The sequence below is a fragment of the Struthio camelus genome, chromosome Z (genome assembly GCF_040807025.1).
Source record: "Struthio camelus isolate bStrCam1 chromosome Z, bStrCam1.hap1, whole genome shotgun sequence".
Classification (NCBI taxonomy): domain Eukaryota; kingdom Metazoa; phylum Chordata; class Aves; order Struthioniformes; family Struthionidae; genus Struthio; species Struthio camelus.
The window spans coordinates 24876890-24893264 of record NC_090982.1 but is presented as its reverse complement, the minus strand read 5'-3'; the positions used below and the strand labels follow the sequence as shown (position 1 = coordinate 24893264).

General features: G+C 38.9%; 1 protein-coding gene across 6 annotated transcripts in view; it reads left to right on the top strand.

The window, feature by feature from the left end:
• The window catches only part of MLLT3 (MLLT3 super elongation complex subunit), a 150699-nt gene that overhangs the window by 30653 nt on the left and 103671 nt on the right, over positions 1–16375 (top strand). The window contains exon 2 of one of the 6 annotated variants that reach the window (XM_068928225.1): positions 11342–11418. The exons of the other annotated variants lie outside the window; for them this stretch is intronic. The gene's annotated coding sequence lies outside the window, so the exon portion shown is untranslated. The remainder of the gene's footprint in view (positions 1–11341; positions 11419–16375) is intronic. 6 annotated transcript variants of the gene reach the window in all.

The following is a 16375-nucleotide window of genomic DNA, read 5'->3' as shown; positions in this document are numbered from 1 at the left end:
CATTGCGGAATAATTTAACTTACAATATGCACAAGAATAAGAGAAGCTGCAACCTGCTGTCTCTCCTTGCGCCTTTCTTCATCCCTGATAAATAATCCAACAGGGTAGAGAAGATCTTTAAACTGAGTTGTGGAAGCTGAATCCTGCTCCCATTGAGATCAAAAGCCAGTTCTTCCATCATCTGTGGAGCTGCACACAGTTTGGCCTTCAAAATGGAGAATTTTCATGCTTGGGAGAAAACTGCTTAATGGAGTAGGTATTGAAGGGCGTGGCCATAGTCACTGTTGAACTTTAAAATTACTTGGACAGACATGCTATAGGGTGATATTGAGAAGATATTAAAATACCCTTCCAAGTGGTATCCTTAGAATTCCTACGTTAAGGATATGACAAATCTAAGCATAGATCCTAAGGATATCTAACTGTTTCTATCCACTCTCCTAGACACTTCTGCAAGAAATGCTGAAGTATACTGTGTACAGTCACATGTTCCAACTGCTAATAACAAAAAAGGTTATTTTCAAACCTCTTTATGTTACAGCATAGTTTATATATTAGGGAAAATATCAACACTTTTTTCTTGGAAACCGGGGAGCTGACCTGGGTATGGCTAGTCTTCAGACAGTGCTAGTGCTGTTAACTAGAACAGACAAATAGAAAAGAGCGTGGGCAACTTCAGTCTTCCTCAAGTTGTGACTTGATTTCATAACTAAGCTGAGAGCAAGAGGTGCAGTTTGGTGATAGGTAGGACATAAAGTGCAGGCAATCTGCCAAGTAGCGTCCTTTTTCCTCGTTATGGCTCTCTTTCTGCACTGCAGATGTTTTCTATGGTCCACTACTAATTTGTGTAGCGCGATGGCTCTTTGGTTTCTTCAGGTGCCGCTTACTGTCCGTGGTGAGACAAGGTGTATAAGCCCAGTGGGGCTTCTCAGGCTGAAGAGAAATTACATCCAAGACTGATTAGGCTCACACACTCTTCAGGCTAAGGGTTAGAAAGGAAAGTGTATTTCTTGCTCGGATGTATGTAAAAGGAAGAAAATGGCCGAGATTCATTTCTCACTTATTACTAAGTAAATTTACTAGTTCCAGCACAAGCATAGCTCAACAGTTGAAAAGGATCTGTTAATCTTCCCTGTTCTGTTTTGGTACGTATCCTTGACCGACCTTAATTTGAAGGCAGTCTAGTCTTTTATGTTTCATATGGAAAGAATATTTGTCAAGGCAAGAATATTTGTCAAGGGAAATATGAGTTTTATGAGTCACTGCCATGCGTTCATAATTGTTAACTTTTGGATTCTGTTGTTGAGGTCGAGCAAAGTAGGATGAATTTGGAGGGCTCAATTTTTTCTCTGGAAGGATAGAACAGTTAAATAGCAAGTTAGAATATAGCAAAAGAATATTCTGTTCTGTGTTAGTTCCCTAGCTCTCCTGTGAGCTAAATATAAAGAGAACAGGTTGTGGTAATAAATAAGGGCATCTGTAATTTTTTTTTTTTTTTGATAAGTAGCTTGCCACTTTTTCTTGTCTTAGCTGTAGTTTATGTAGTTTGAAAAATTATTATTTTTTGGAAATACATGGTTTATAGCTTTCAGAGTCAATGGAATAGTTGGTTACACTTTGCAGAGAGACCTGGCAATGGTGTTTGTAAAACATGTCCTACTGTAAGAAACTAAAACAATTTCTTGAAACTAACTGTTCAGGCTGACCTTGAATGTCTTTTTCAGACTCTTTTTGGGGGTGGGATAGGATGGAGGGAGGGAAGGATTTCACAAAAATAATTCTGCTGGACTTTTCCAAGGGGAGAGAAGGAGTACTGAAAACTTTATCTTACCTAAGTTACAGTAGTGCCACTGCTTTCTGTTCAGAGGCTTTAACCCTTCCATGCCTTTGAAGCAGGCATTTGGACTTTAGCAGGAGTCTTTTTGATCTCAGGGTTCTTTGTCTTGTACCATTCCAAATAGAGAGACTGCATCACTCTCTTGCTTTCTCCTTGTGAATTTACCTATTTAATCATAAAATAATTTTTCTTCCATGCTTCTATGGATTGTACTGTCTAATCTCTTTTTGCTTTCTCCTTGTGAATTTACCTATTTAATCATAAAATAATTTTTCTTCCATGCTTCTATGGATTGTACTGTCTAATCTCTTTTTGCTTTGCTCCCTTGCTTTTAATGGCTTGATGCAAGATTTGCAATATAATTTTCTTCTGTGTGTGAAGAGGCAGAAGAGCTTTCAATCACTCTTTTTTTAGCAGTAGCCTCTATCGGCTGTGTGGGTAGGGAGGACAGTCATCAATTTTTATTGCATTTTAATTTTTTTGAAAAAGTAGGACTACAGTATTTCCACACGAACTTATAATATCTTTAATGGGCTGTATTCTGCTGAGCTTTGTAAATCCAAGATGATCCAAAGAGCAGGCTAATACAAAACAGTATACTATTCAAAATGATCAGTTTCTGTTCCCCCTTTCCCCCTCTCCCCCCCAAATGCAAAGGTGACAAACCTTTTACCATTTCTCAGCACCAGGAATGGTGTTGCCTTTCCTGTTATTCTCTCTTTTTTGGGATAACTTCAAGACTTGTAATTTGCTTATAAGGTACTTTAACAGCGGGATCTGCCAAAATGAACATTATCCTGTCTTTGTCTTTTGATGACGAGCATTCTGTATTACATTCTACTTAGTACTAACGCTATAGACATCTTCATTAAGTAATGATTATCAAGTACAAAAATTGCATTCCTTGCTGACCTTTGTGCTGACCACCAGCCTAGCTGGAGGAGAGGCAAAACAGCCAGTAGGCTTTTTGCCCTAGCAGAAGCTCAGAGGCAGTGGGAAGTACTCAAGGCGGAGGTCTAGAGACTGTGGAACCCAGAGGAAACCTGAATTCAGAAGCGAGGTTGTTAACAAGGCTGTTTGCACACAGGCTTTCGCTGTGGTCTGTATGCATCTTTCTTTGGGCTTCCAGGGCACTGAAAATGCAGTAGCAATCTTTTAGCATGTTGCCTGAGTGGGTTATGTTTCTTAAATAATAAAGAAGAGCTTTTCTGGGAGGTGGCTGCTTTCACATCCATGTCTGTAGAAGTACTTGCATGAATATGAGCTCCTTAGTAGCATAGAGAGGTTAGACATATGAGTGCTTGGTAGTAGTTGGAATACATCTACTGTAAAAAGACTTGCAAGTTCTTCACAGAGAGAAGGGAGGAAAAAAAAAAACCCAGGGAAGCATGATTATTTGAAAAAGGGATTTGAACATAGCCTGTTAATGAGACAATGGGTGTGCAGTGTGAAATCCCAGCTGTACTTATACTTCCTGGTGTATCCAGTAACATGGAGTAAGGTGATAGAAGCCGGGCAGCTGTTCAGAAGTGAGACCCACTCATGCCTGAAACACGTCCACTTACTGTTTGCAGTTTTCAGTACTAACTTCCTTGCTATTCTACCCTCATTGCAGGGCTGCCTGTCATGTTATTTATGTGTCTTTTGACGAGCTAAGAACTTGGGTTCATGAAATTTTTCTGTGATGGTCTGAAACACTTCATTCAGAGTTTCAGATGAGAAAGGACTGATGCTTAAACTCTTGTTTTATCCTCTAAAATGTTTGTGTTACCCTTTCCTGATAAAAGGAGAAGGTGAGTGAGCGTGACCACTGCTTTTATAAATAACCTTTACACAGTAAGTTAAAACTCAGAACTCTCAAATGCCTTTTTGTGTTGTTTTTTTACAGTGAGTAGTTGATCTCAGTATAGATAGTGGGAATGGAATAGTGGTTTGTGTGGTTTTGGTTTTTTTTTTTTTTTTGTTCTGTTTTGTTTACTCTGAAATCTAGGGGGAAGGTTTGATGTAGAAGCCTTTGGTCCCTGCTGCAGTTTTAAATACAAGTTTAAGTCTTTATTTTTTTTAATTCAGTCTAAAAGAATAAGGAAGTGATGTCATTTGCATAGCTGTATAATTGTATACATTGAACCATTGCTTTCTAACAGTAGAGAAGGGTTTATCCCTGTCAGTTCTTAACTGACTTTTTATGATTGTTTTCTGTGTGGACTGTATGGCTCTTGATGCAAACTGCAAAGCAGTATCTGGAAGTTCCTCACTGATTTCATCCAGCAGCTTTGTCTGTCATGTATATGGTAATTACACATTTTAATACTGAATCTTTATTTAGGTGTGACCTGCCCACAAATTGCACAAATTAATAGCCAGCAGCAATAAAGCTAGTAGGAAGCAAAGCTCTGCCAAGCACAACAGTTGTATATCTTCACAAATATGTAACAGCCTGTCTGTGCTGTTAGACAAACAAAAATTGGGGCATTTAAAAAGAGCCCCTGTTACCACAAAATTCTTCACAAGCCCATTCATACCATCCTCTTCCCAGGACCTAACCAATCTGGATCTCTGTCTGTTTCTTGTGTTCCCTTCATCGCACCCATGTGTCTGGAAGTCAATTGCATGTGAGCTGCTCTGTGTCTGGATTTACTCTGCCTACACAACCTTTCTCTTTCTAAGAGCAAGGAAGACTTAACTCTAATCCTGTGCTGCCGTTAATAAAGCAACAGAATAAATGCTGCTGTTATGATTTGCATGGGTCTGCATACACAGTGCCTGCTGCTCTCTATAAACAAATACATGGAAGATTCTCCCTCCTTCTATCACGGTTGCAGCTGTACCAGCCTGCTCTCGTGAAGCCTTCCACATTCAGTATGTTTAATCTGGAAATGCAGCTACTCTACTGGCAAATGATTACTGTTGGCTGTTGCCTGCTTCTGGAAAGAAAGCAGAGGAGGGGAGGAATAGCAGGGTCAGGGCATGTACCTTTCCTCTCTCATTCCTGCTCTTCATTCTGAATGTCCCTGGCCTTTGTGTTCTGGAGAGAGCACCTTCTCTTGGTATTAGTGAGAGTTGCTTGCAAGTTTCTTAAGAACAAAAGATATATATATTTTTAACTGGTTTGCTTATTTGAGCACATCCAGAGATGGTTAAAGCAATGGTAGCTATTTAATTTTTCAGCTAAGATTCTCAAGGGGGAGAGGGTGGTCAGTCACAATAATATTTAGCTCTTGAATTTTGTCTGTGGAACTCAAAGCATTTTTACAAATAAGGAGAGACTGAGACATAGTGCCAGATTGTCCCAAGAGGCTTATGGCAGAGCAAGGCAGAGTGCCTAGCTCTGCCATGTGCTGTCTCTACTAGGCCAAACGTGATGCAGGTCTCCAGCCCATTCTAACCCTCTGCTACCTGCTGTTGTAGGGTGATATTAATGGCTGTACTTTTAAACTGTTCGAGAGGAGGAATTGCACTAAAAGAGCAAGCAAGACAAATTCTAATCAGAAGAGCTGCAAATCAGAGTGCTTTCCTAGAGAGAATCATATGCTGCCTTGGCTATCTAGCCTACTTTATGCATAAAACTGAGCCCAGACCCCTTCCTGGCCTATATATAGGTAATCACTTACATCCCCTTTTTCCTCTGTTTCCACTAGGCTGCTTTAACCAAACAATTATTAGGAGGCTCTCCTGGTTGTATTTGAGAAGTCCCTGTTCCCTGTTTACAGCTTAGTTCTTCTAAACGCATTAGTGCCCCTCTGTACTTATGGTGTATTTCTGTGTACTTGCACATGTATACACAAGGAAGGAATGTGGAGCTAACGCATGACATGGTTCATTGCCTATCATCTCCTGACTTGAGATTTTCTTCCTGCTACTTTTGCTCCCTTTCTATCCTTCAATTCTTCCTCTTCCAAAGAAAGAGTTACCATTTAATTTCTTTTCCACAGTCCAGCAGACGTTCAAAATACAATATATTATACTCAGGACACAGGTACGCCAGCTGGTTTAGCAAGCTGCTGTGTCAGCAGAGCTCAGCTCTGTGAGGAGCTCAGTCAGTTAAGTGTAAGCTTGCTCTGCTTGCTTTTGCCATGGGCTAAGAGCACGCACACGGTCCCTTATTGTGGCTCAGCTGATTGTTTTTAATGATACCTTGGTCGTGTTTCTAGCACCTTGGGTTACGTTTCTTCCTTTACTCCTCCTCCCTCTTCACTCTTCCTGTTCTCAACAGTGCCCCTGACAGTCAGACTTCAGCAATGTTACGCTCTGTCACTGCAGATTTCCATGTCCTCAGAAGACAGAGGGAAGTCAGGTTCAATGACCACAGTATTTCCCTCCTAGCTACTAGTCACATAAAAACTGGGTCATCTATTTTCTAATGAATCTGTGCTGCAGGACTCATGAACTGGTGGTGCATGCTCAGCATGGTTTTCAGTGCCATTTTTCAGTTTCAAAGGGGCAGGTACTGAGGTCAGTTGCCCTACTGAAGTTAATGAAAGGATATTAATAGTTTGACTCTTGCATGCAACAAATCTGTAAACTGGAGGATTGGCTGCATTTTCTCATCATTTTGGTACATTGGCCCCAGTGCAGCTCCATATGCTGACTTTCACCCCTCTAAAGCACAACACAGTCTAATCAAGAAGGCCCACAGATTTTTAAACTGCTTCAAGTTATTACTTGGACAGTGAGTGTTTTTCAGCCTTCACGATGGCAGATGTGGAACTTTGCTTAATACTGGTCAGATACTTCTACACTGTACTTTGCAGGAAATTAATCCTCTAATGTGAATTCTTTTGTATTTTTATAGGAGTATAGCAAATTGTTAATGACCAACAACTATTGTGTCATTTCAGAATGTGTTCTTTTGTGATAACCTGACTGAAGTTATTCTATAATAATTCCTTGTTGTGAATAATGTATTTGTGACCTGACTATTACTTAAAGGCTAGGTGCAGACTTCCTGTGCAAGGAATCTCTGCTTACTTCAGTGGTACCACAAATGCAGTATAGCTGAAGGACTAAAGTAATGGTTCTTTACCATCAGCCAATTTAGTTTCTGTTTTGATAGCTGTAGCCTCCAGAAATCTACATGCATGTTCTTCCCCTCCTGGACCTTCCCTTCCTAGACCGTAATTAGATGCCTACACTACATTTCTGGTTCTTGAGAAAAATGATTCATTATCTTCATGTACTGTCCATAGTCTTTATTATTTCAGCAGAGCTATATGCAGTGCATAAAGTTCATTGTGTACCTATGTCCTTGTAGAATTACAATTAATGGAGTGATCCTGCCTAAATTTTGGAGGCTAAAACTGCGAACAGAAAATTGGGCTGCACAGCTCATTTAGTTAGGACTCCTCTTCTTGTAATACAGCGAAGACTTTCTGCGAAAACACTTTTTGTACAGAGACTTGCACTTTAAATAGTAATCCAGAAAGTCTGAATTTGATTAAAGTTCCTTCTTTGGAGTGTTCATTGCGGGAGCTGAACTACTTATTTCTTAAGCCATTCCAGACATGGCTTAAGAGTGTCTGGAGCTGTGGAAGACACAGGAGAGGAAGGAAGATGCAAGTCTAATTCACAACGTGTTGGTAACTGATTCATACACATGGTCTGTGTATGAATCCAGTTTTCCTGTTATGTATGAGAATCAGTTCTCATGTTTTGGTATTTTGATACATATTATTGCATCTGATAGAAATCCTGTTGGCTATAAGTACATATTACATATGGCTCCAGTTCTTTTTGCTTTCTAATTCTTGCTTAGAAAAATAATTGTTATTTTTGCAGCCAGATTATCAGGATCTCAGCACAGATTCCAAATGTATCTACTATTATCATTGATGCACTAGACTACTACAACATGGTTTGTTTGCCTCCTACATGAAAAAAGAATTGTTCTTTGAGCAGTTGAACTGGTTTATTTATTCCTTGTTAAAATTGAGAGTAGTTGCATAATTCGAGTAGGATTCTGCTGCATAAAACTAGTTTACAGTAACATTTTGGAAGTTTCCCCTTCACAGTAAAGATCATGTACTTGCTGGCCCACAGGTAGCACCTGTATCTTCTGGGGATCCTTCTAGGTTGAGGCCTCCCGTCTGCCATGGACAAGTCTTCCAGCTGATGCTGGGGTGCCTTGGGTCATACCACCCTTATGGTGTGGTCTCAAGGAGTCTCACACTGTCTCAAGAAGGGTTTCCACTTCTACCCCATTGTGTAAACTGCTGAGTTCATATTTGCCAGTCCTGTGCGCTGTGCTCCTACACAGTAATTACTCAGGTGAACCTAGAAAAGTTGAAGGGAGTATTTTATTCGAGTCAGAAAGGTGTAGGCACTCCCTAATTAGGAAAGAGCAAACAGAAGCAGAATGCTGGCTTTGTCTGTGAACAACTGCCCTGTTAACTGCCAGGTCTCTGATAGCTGATTCCAGCTTATCGCTCTCCTAATAAAAAAATCTGCCTTTTTTAAAGACAGTTTTTCACAGTGGCTCACTTCATAGATGAGAGAAGTGGAAATCCTAAAACAATAAAAATAGGTTGCTCTGAGAACTGCTTCTGGAATTCTTGCCTCTGGCGTTGTTACTTACCTCTGACCAGGAATCCGAAGTTCAATTTGTAAGCAGATTGTAAAATTTCTTCTGAATAAGCTATTTTTTCATGGTTCCACAAAGTAGTCACTATTCTAATGGTGAGCTGAGGGCCTTTTGCTTCTGCAGTCTTTTCTGCCTCTTCCCTAGATTTAGTTGCTGAGTGTGCTGTGGTAACAACACTGCTTGCACAACAGACAATATCTTTCCTGGAAGACCTGCAGAAGTGAAGACCAGGACTGGCTAAAGTCATAGAGTACTTTTGTGAATAGCTTATGTTTATTCACAGGAGTCTCTTGAATTTTGTAGGAGTTGATGTCTGCTTGGCAATTCATAAAATCAAGGCATTGAGTTTTTCGGTTTTAAATTATGCGCGTCTGTTATCCTGATTGGTTTCTCTGTAACCTTGTATTTAAAGTCGTCATAATTCAAAGAACGTATAAATCAGTATTGGTGGTGGCGTAAGAGGGTATAATTTAGGTAATGTAACTGAAGGGAACTGAGGTTGTCAGACAGTGACTGTACACTTTTTAGACATAGAAACTATTAACTCAAGTTTGGAAGTCATGCAGCATGTTCAGTCAGAGGAAATTGTCTCTGTAGTGTAGGTGAAATTGGTTTGAAAAACTGTGTTTATGCAAGAAACTGAATTTGAATTTGCGCACAACTAAACACAACAGTAAGAACATGCAGTTATCTTTGCAGACATTGTCTTCTGTGTCTTAGTCCATATTTGCAAACAGATGTGGCATGTTCTGGGATGGAAAGGCAGGCTTCACATTTCATGATGCTCCAGAACCTCTGGTGTGTTTCTCTGTGTCCATGTGCACACAGGGGGCTTAGGCACAAGTGTCAGTGTGGTACTCCTAGACTGACTGAAGCAAATGAGGGAAGATAATTTTTTTTTCACTTGTATAATATTTGCTCATTGGCTGTCTGGAGTACGGGTTTCACGTCGATCTTAAACACACACAGAGAACTGGAATTAGTGACTGGGCCAGTCCACAGAGTGCAGAAGGAGAGCTTTGTTTATAATAGGGAGAGACAGGGGCTTGACTACTTTTGAAGATACGGGATTTGAAATAAAGCTTGCAAAGTACAATGAAGAAGATTGGAATTCCTTGCAATTAACGTGTAAAACATCAACAACTTTTTTCTGTCATTAATTTTCTTCTGTGTATAAGAACTATCCATCTTGTTTGGAAGCTGTCCCAAAAATGAATGGATTTTTCAGGTTATACTTCTGCGTCTGTATTTTGGCTATTAGAGTTTCCTGTTGGGCTGTGTTTTTTGCTTTCTAACTCTGGCAAAAGTTAAGCTGATCAGACTGATCATTTTTTTGTTTCATGAGCTTTTTGATGGCAGCTCTCAAGTGTAGTTCTTTTGTTTGGGACTCTTTATATTTTTATTTTTTTATTTTATTTATTTATTTTTAGTATGAGTGGTTTCCTGTAAAGTTCTTAGCTCGCAGCTGGGCTGATTGATGCAATACTGAACAAGAAGTGCTATCGATTTGAGTGCTTCTGAGCGCGGTTTCTACAGCTCTGCTGCAGCAGCGCCCTTCAGGAAGGCGGGAGTGACAAAACTGGCCAGCTGCGCGGCAGCCGTGACGCGCTCTGTCACATAAGTGCGAACGTAGTGCTGCCCCGGGACGCCAGCCTGGACAGCGCTCAAAGGCGAGAGCTGCAAGCCACGCTGTACAGGAAATTAAATCATTGGGCAAGGAAGTGGATTTGGGCTGATTGCAGTCATTAATGTCCCTTTAATGAGGGGCTTATAAGGAATGTTACTCAGCAACTGTGATGTTCCTCGTGTGGTGCCAATTAAATAATGTAAATGTGAAGTTTCAAACAGCTAGTGCTTGGATTTAAGAGGCAGAGAGGAAGGAAGGTTTCCTATGAGGTGGGGATTAATTGTCATGTCCTGGAGAACGCAGAGTTGTTGAGCTACTCGCTTGTGAGAATGATGTAGTCTTTAAGAGAAAGCCTGGATAATTTTGTTTATTAAATAATTCTGTCCAAGAGCTGAGTTCCAGTGACAGGCATTGTTGGGTGAAATAACTGTGTAGCAGTTCTGCTTTACTTGCTGCTAATACTGTTGTGCTGCTTGTGGGGTGTTGCTTTGCAAATAGTAATAGCTCATTCTGTAATGCATTTCCAGTCTCTGCTAAATTCCAAAGCATAAGATCAAAACAATGACTGGTGTAAATGCCAACTTTTGTTTTTGTTTTATCCTCTCCCTCCACCCACCCCCCCCCCCCCCGCCCCGGCTTACTCATGAGTCTACAAACTGCAGTCATTATTAAATGATTGTGGTGGGGAAAATAAAACTTTTCCAGGGGGCAATAAAGCTCAAGCAGCATAATCTCAGGGAAGTAAAGAGTAATTTTGTCATTACCCCTCCCCCCTGCCCTGTTGTTTTTGAATTAAACTTTTATAGTTGTTACTATGTTTAGTTCTCAAAACCAGTGTCGATAAGCATTGGATTGTCAGACTAATAAAGTCAAGTAGAATAATCCCCACTTGGCTTTCCATTGTTAATCAGTCAGTTGCAATTGTGATTTAAACTCTTGTGCCTTTATCTCTTTTGCTTTAGGGTTAAAATAATGTCATACGCTTTGCCAATATGAAAGGAATTTTTTAATATTTGATTATAATAAGAGAATTGGAAATGATGGTAACACTAGGCAACAGTGCTGTTAACAGTAGCATGAATATTGATGTCTGCCAGTTAGCGTAATAATTCTTTTCAGTATGTTTTTCTCACTGAAGAAGGTGGAATTTGGTAGTGGAGATGCATCGAAGGTATATTTTAAGGAACCACATTTCAGTGCTAGAGCTGCCCTTGGGTCCTTCTTTAGCAGCAGTGCATTTGCAGAGGAATATTGTATCTTACCACTGCTCCTGCAGTATTCATTTTCTCTCCCAACCCAGTTCACTTTGCCTGAGTCCATGGATGGAGTGGGGAATTAGACAAAGATTGGTCCGGTAAAGAAAAGTTGAAAGAAGTGGTAAGTGTATTTTCTCCTAAACTTTTAGTTCTTAAATAGAATGATTTCTCATTTTGGAATCTGTTCATAAGGAGACAGTGTTTTATAGCTGCTTTGCTGACTTATTTTTTTGAATCTGCTTAAAAAAATCAATAATATATGTGTATCATATCATTAAGCTGCAGAGGGGCTTGCATCGTAAATTAAAATACACTTTTTGTCTGAGAAGCTCAGTGTGTTGATGTTGGTAGGGGAGGTTGCGTATGGCTTTTTTTTTTTTTTTTTTCCCCCCCTTCCAGTGGAAAGCTTGAAATAGTTGCTGTCCTTTTGTACTGAAGTCTTTGGTATGGACCTGAATGTATCTTGAAACTTTCATGGCAGCTGACTGAAACTTGAGAAAAAACATCTTCTGCATGTTTAAAAAAAAAAAAAACTAACCAAACAAAAGCTGTGAACTTTTTTAAGTGAGGAATTTCTTTTTCCGCTTTTGACAGACTTCTGAAAGAATTGATATAAGTATGTTTAAAGCTGATGTTTTGGGGTTTTGAAAACAATTTTTTTAGTGTTTAATTTGTTTATCTCTGTCATTTTCCTCAATGCAAGCAGAGTTAATTCTTTCAGGGAAAATCGGATTGCTCAGCTTTTTAGCTTTGTGTTCTCAAAGCTGAAACATTTTGAAGGAAGGGAAGGAATGGACTGGGTGAGTTCTGGGGGTAAAAATGATACTAAAAATGTAAATGCTTCAAAATGCCTTAAAGAAATGATTTCTAAACTGATATTTTCAAATTAATGCTTTCTCATGTTTAAAAAGTTTGACTGTAAATATTATCCCTATGTAATAGTATTGCAAAAATGAGACATGTTCTACAAGCATGAGATGATATTCAAATCTTTTCAGACATCTGTGTGTGTTTCCAGAATCTCTTTTTATTCCTGGAGACACAAACCGTAGTAACTAAACGGAGCAAGAAAGGAGCAAGAGAAAAGGTCCATTCTGCTTAGTAACCCTCAGCTGCACATTTTAGTGTGGAGAAGCAAAAGGAGAAGCAAATGCAAAATTAAGCAGCCTGCATGACCTGTTTTACTAATGTCCTCCAAATTTCTTAGCATTTGTTTCCTAATCTTCGGTCATAAGTCTGGAAAAGATACTGTGGTCTAGTTTATGGTTCTTTCTTAAAACAGATGCAGTTGATTCTACTTGATCTGTAGCATTCCTGATGAGTGTTTCTTTTTTTCCTCTATAAACTTCATGTCAAAGATCTCTCATTATTCTATAACCTGCCAGGCAGTCTGTTCAGTGCTGCACTATCCATACTATTGCAAAACCTTTCTTCATGTCTAACTGAAGTCTTCCTTTCTGCAAGTTAAAACTACTGTCCTGTTCACTATGAGCACGGAGAGGTGATTATTCCTTGTGTGTGTCTGAAGATCCTTGAGTTCTTCTTCAGCTAAGCAGCCGTATCAGTTCAGACATTCCTTAAAGAGTACTTTTTTCTCTGATGTATGCTCGTTTTTGTGCTTTTAGAAAGGGTCGTATCTGTCCTGAAGTTCTGAGAAACTGCTGCAAAATAATATAGAATATAATCTTTACTGTAAACTTGAGTAGTTCTGTTCTCCTTTTTCGTACTTCTAAATTCAGACTTAATCTCTTTAGTAAGAACCTGTCGTGTGACTGTGTTAAGTTTTGCCTTTATTTTCTTCTGGATTTCATGCTTTATCAGCATCAGAAGCTTTCTGTGCTTCCTTGAGTTCCAGTTAAGAATTCCGCTATGACTGAAAGGACAAAGCTTTGAAAGCAAACGCACGTGCAGCTTTATATCAAAATAAAATTTCTGCATTGAGAACTGTGATAGGTGGTTCATGTTTTCTGTGAAAATCTTAAGGCAGCCATTGGCCTTTTCCTCTGTTCTTTTTGTCCTTTTCTTTTGGATGTCTACCACTTGCTTCAGTGCAGTTAGTCAAATGCTATGACTAGGTGGAGAGTCTGCCAAGAGAGCTTTACCCATAGAAGAGATTATCATGTCCAGAAAAGAACTGAGAGCCAGCAAGAAGTTTACGTTTCTAAAAATGCAGCAGTCTAAATCCAAGAAAAAGGATTGTGATTTATAATTTAGAACTCTGTTCCTTCAGAAGGTGAAATACACCCCCCCCCAATATCTTATTTAGATAAGTTTTGTTTATTTTAGGGTGAGGGCAGCAGTAAATGATAAAGCTGGCAGAAGGGTGGCCCCAACCACCTATTTAATGCTTGTTTTGAGAAATGTAATCTCTAAAGATGTTTAGCATGCATGCATGCTCTTTTTTTGTACCACAGTTCTTTCAAAATTAAAAATAATCAAGAATTTAGTTTTTGGATTACACTCAGTTTGGTCAGTTTAAATTTTAATGAAAAAGAAAATTGAAAAGCAGTGAGGGTTTTGGTTGTTCTCAGAAATTACTTGGGATTTCTTCTAGAGGATTACTTTATGTATTGCATTATTTATACTGCCTGTTTCTGTATGACACAAGCAAATGTATTAAAAGAAGAGAAGACTGAATATAGGCAATTGTAATAATTTTATGTAGGAAATCTCACATTCTTTGAATTGTGTCTATAATTAGGATTCTAAGTTCAAATAGAGATGTTTCTTTAAATTTTTAAAATATGGTTAAGATTGTGTGTAAAATGAGCATTTTTGATAAAGATTCTGGTCTGATTAAATACAGAAAAATACATTTGTTGCTGGAGGAAGGTAAATGTACGTACATGAGCTAGTCTGTGTCTCTCTGATTTTAGTTGAAGGACATGCCAGCAGTAAAAGGTAATTTGGTTGATTTGTGACATCAGTGTTAGGTCAGTTGCCCATCACACAGCCCGTTTGTGCTCATTGCTATAATTGCGTTGCTTAAGATGATTGCCTCTCTTTAAATCAGGGCTTGAACGTGGGAGGATATGGCAGTACCAGGACCTTACTCCCGTAACCATGGAATTCTGCTTGTACTCTTTTTAAGCATGTTTTTCCTGTACCCTCTCTTTACTTCTGAAGGTACATTGTGGTGGGTATTTCTCTTCTCCATATTTTTTGTTGTTGGAAGCCTCTTCTGCTCTTTCAATTAACTCAACATTTTAAAAAGAAAAAAAAAGTCAAACTCCTAAATATAAGAACATTACAGAAGAAAACAGAGGCTGCCCCACGCAAGACTATTGAGAGTTTGAAATCGAGATGAACATATTGTAAACTATATATGCGATTCCATGTGGAAACAAGGTTAGTATTTTTGCTTTGAACATAAAATCATTCAAAAAAAAAATCCAGCTTAAACCTTGTGGAAAAATGTGGGGAGGGCTTGGATTCTTCTAGCAGTTTTGCAGAAATGCAACCCATTAATGTAGTATTCTTATTATGTCTTTTGTGGATTATGGAGAAAGGTTAAATCAGGTGGCAGGAGAATTTCAAAATCCTGGAGCTGATTACTTTTTATTTTTCTCATTCACTCCCCTACCCTTTGCTCTACCAAAAACTTGCTATTTGGAATCTTTTATTAAACCAAAAAGCTGCTGCTGCTTCTGTTAAACAAATGCTATGCCTTTAATCCTTTAAGAGGTGCAGCAAAACATATTGGTGGCCTCAATGTCTGATATTCTAATTTTCATCTTGCATTCGCCCTTTTCCTTAAAACTGAATTTCTGTGCAAGACAGTGACTGAAAGTAGTGTGAGGTGGCAGACTTGTAAGGAGGTAAGTAGTTATGCCATAGAAAACCAAAAAAATGCCATGGATTAAATGAGATGTATGTTGGACTCATGGAAGCTAAACCTGAGATGCTAGTGCCGCTATAATAATTATTTTCCCCTCTCAAAATTCCTCCCTTTAAACTGAGAGATTTGGAACGGGGCATGTTAAACAGGACTATTTTTCCCGTAGCACTGTTAAGCTAGCATTTGTTTTCCATAGTGTTCCATTTCTTGTCTAGTTGTATATTTATACGTATTTTTAGAACATTACTTGAAAAGCAGCCGACTAATTTCACAGCTATGAAGACACAATAATTAAAGTTCAATCTTCTGAAGCTGTAGATAGGAAGTACCTTTTTCTTTAGACAGAGATAGGATGTTTCCCACTTTTATATAAACGTGTGTGTGTGTGTGTGTATTCCTATTTATACAAAACATCCTCACAGATGTCCAGCAGTTCCGCCTTTCCCTCTAGATCCTACTCTTTTCCGTGGTATTCTTGAGGAAGAACCTGCCTGCTATTGCCAGTTATCTGTTTTTCATCTGCATACTGTAATTTAGAGGTGGATGGAGCTCATAGGGTATGGGATGGGTGCTTCTGTGTGTATACATACCCTGGCAGATATGCATATGCTGCCTCAGGGGAAGAGCTACGCACTCCTCCTTTTGATCTGTGGGAAGAACTTGCAGTATTTCAGAAAGTAAGAGTCAACTGAACAAGATGGGGAGCAAGGACGTGCCCCCAAGCACACAGTGGGACGAGGGCAGGCTTCTGTGTAAACCCATGCTACTTCTACTATCTGGTGTAGTTAACTTGAGTTTTCTGTATTTAAAAAAGTATAGATATTCTAATAAAAACTATTTTAAAACCTTTTCTTCTGTGGGAGAAGGTCTAGAAAGATCTATTTCAAGATTCAGATCACCTTGGCTTTTCTCATAAATTAAAAAAAACGTACAAATATTAGTAAATTTTAAGAGAAATGATTTTGCAACATGGCAATCCTAATTGTCTTGACTTGAAAGGTGTGAGTTTTTTTTGGTTAGAATTAATCCAAACCTTTAAATTTACCTTTATGATTGCTACCAGTTGCCATGGTAGTTAGGAAAGCAATATCCTTGTTAAACTTCTGTGATCCTTAATCTTATACTGTTTCTTGGTTATGCCAGGATGAGATGTATCAGAGACGCAAAATAGTGAGGTACAGTATAGTCCAAAAAGAAAATCAATAGCAGTAGTAGAAAAACTGTGTACTGGTATGAAGAT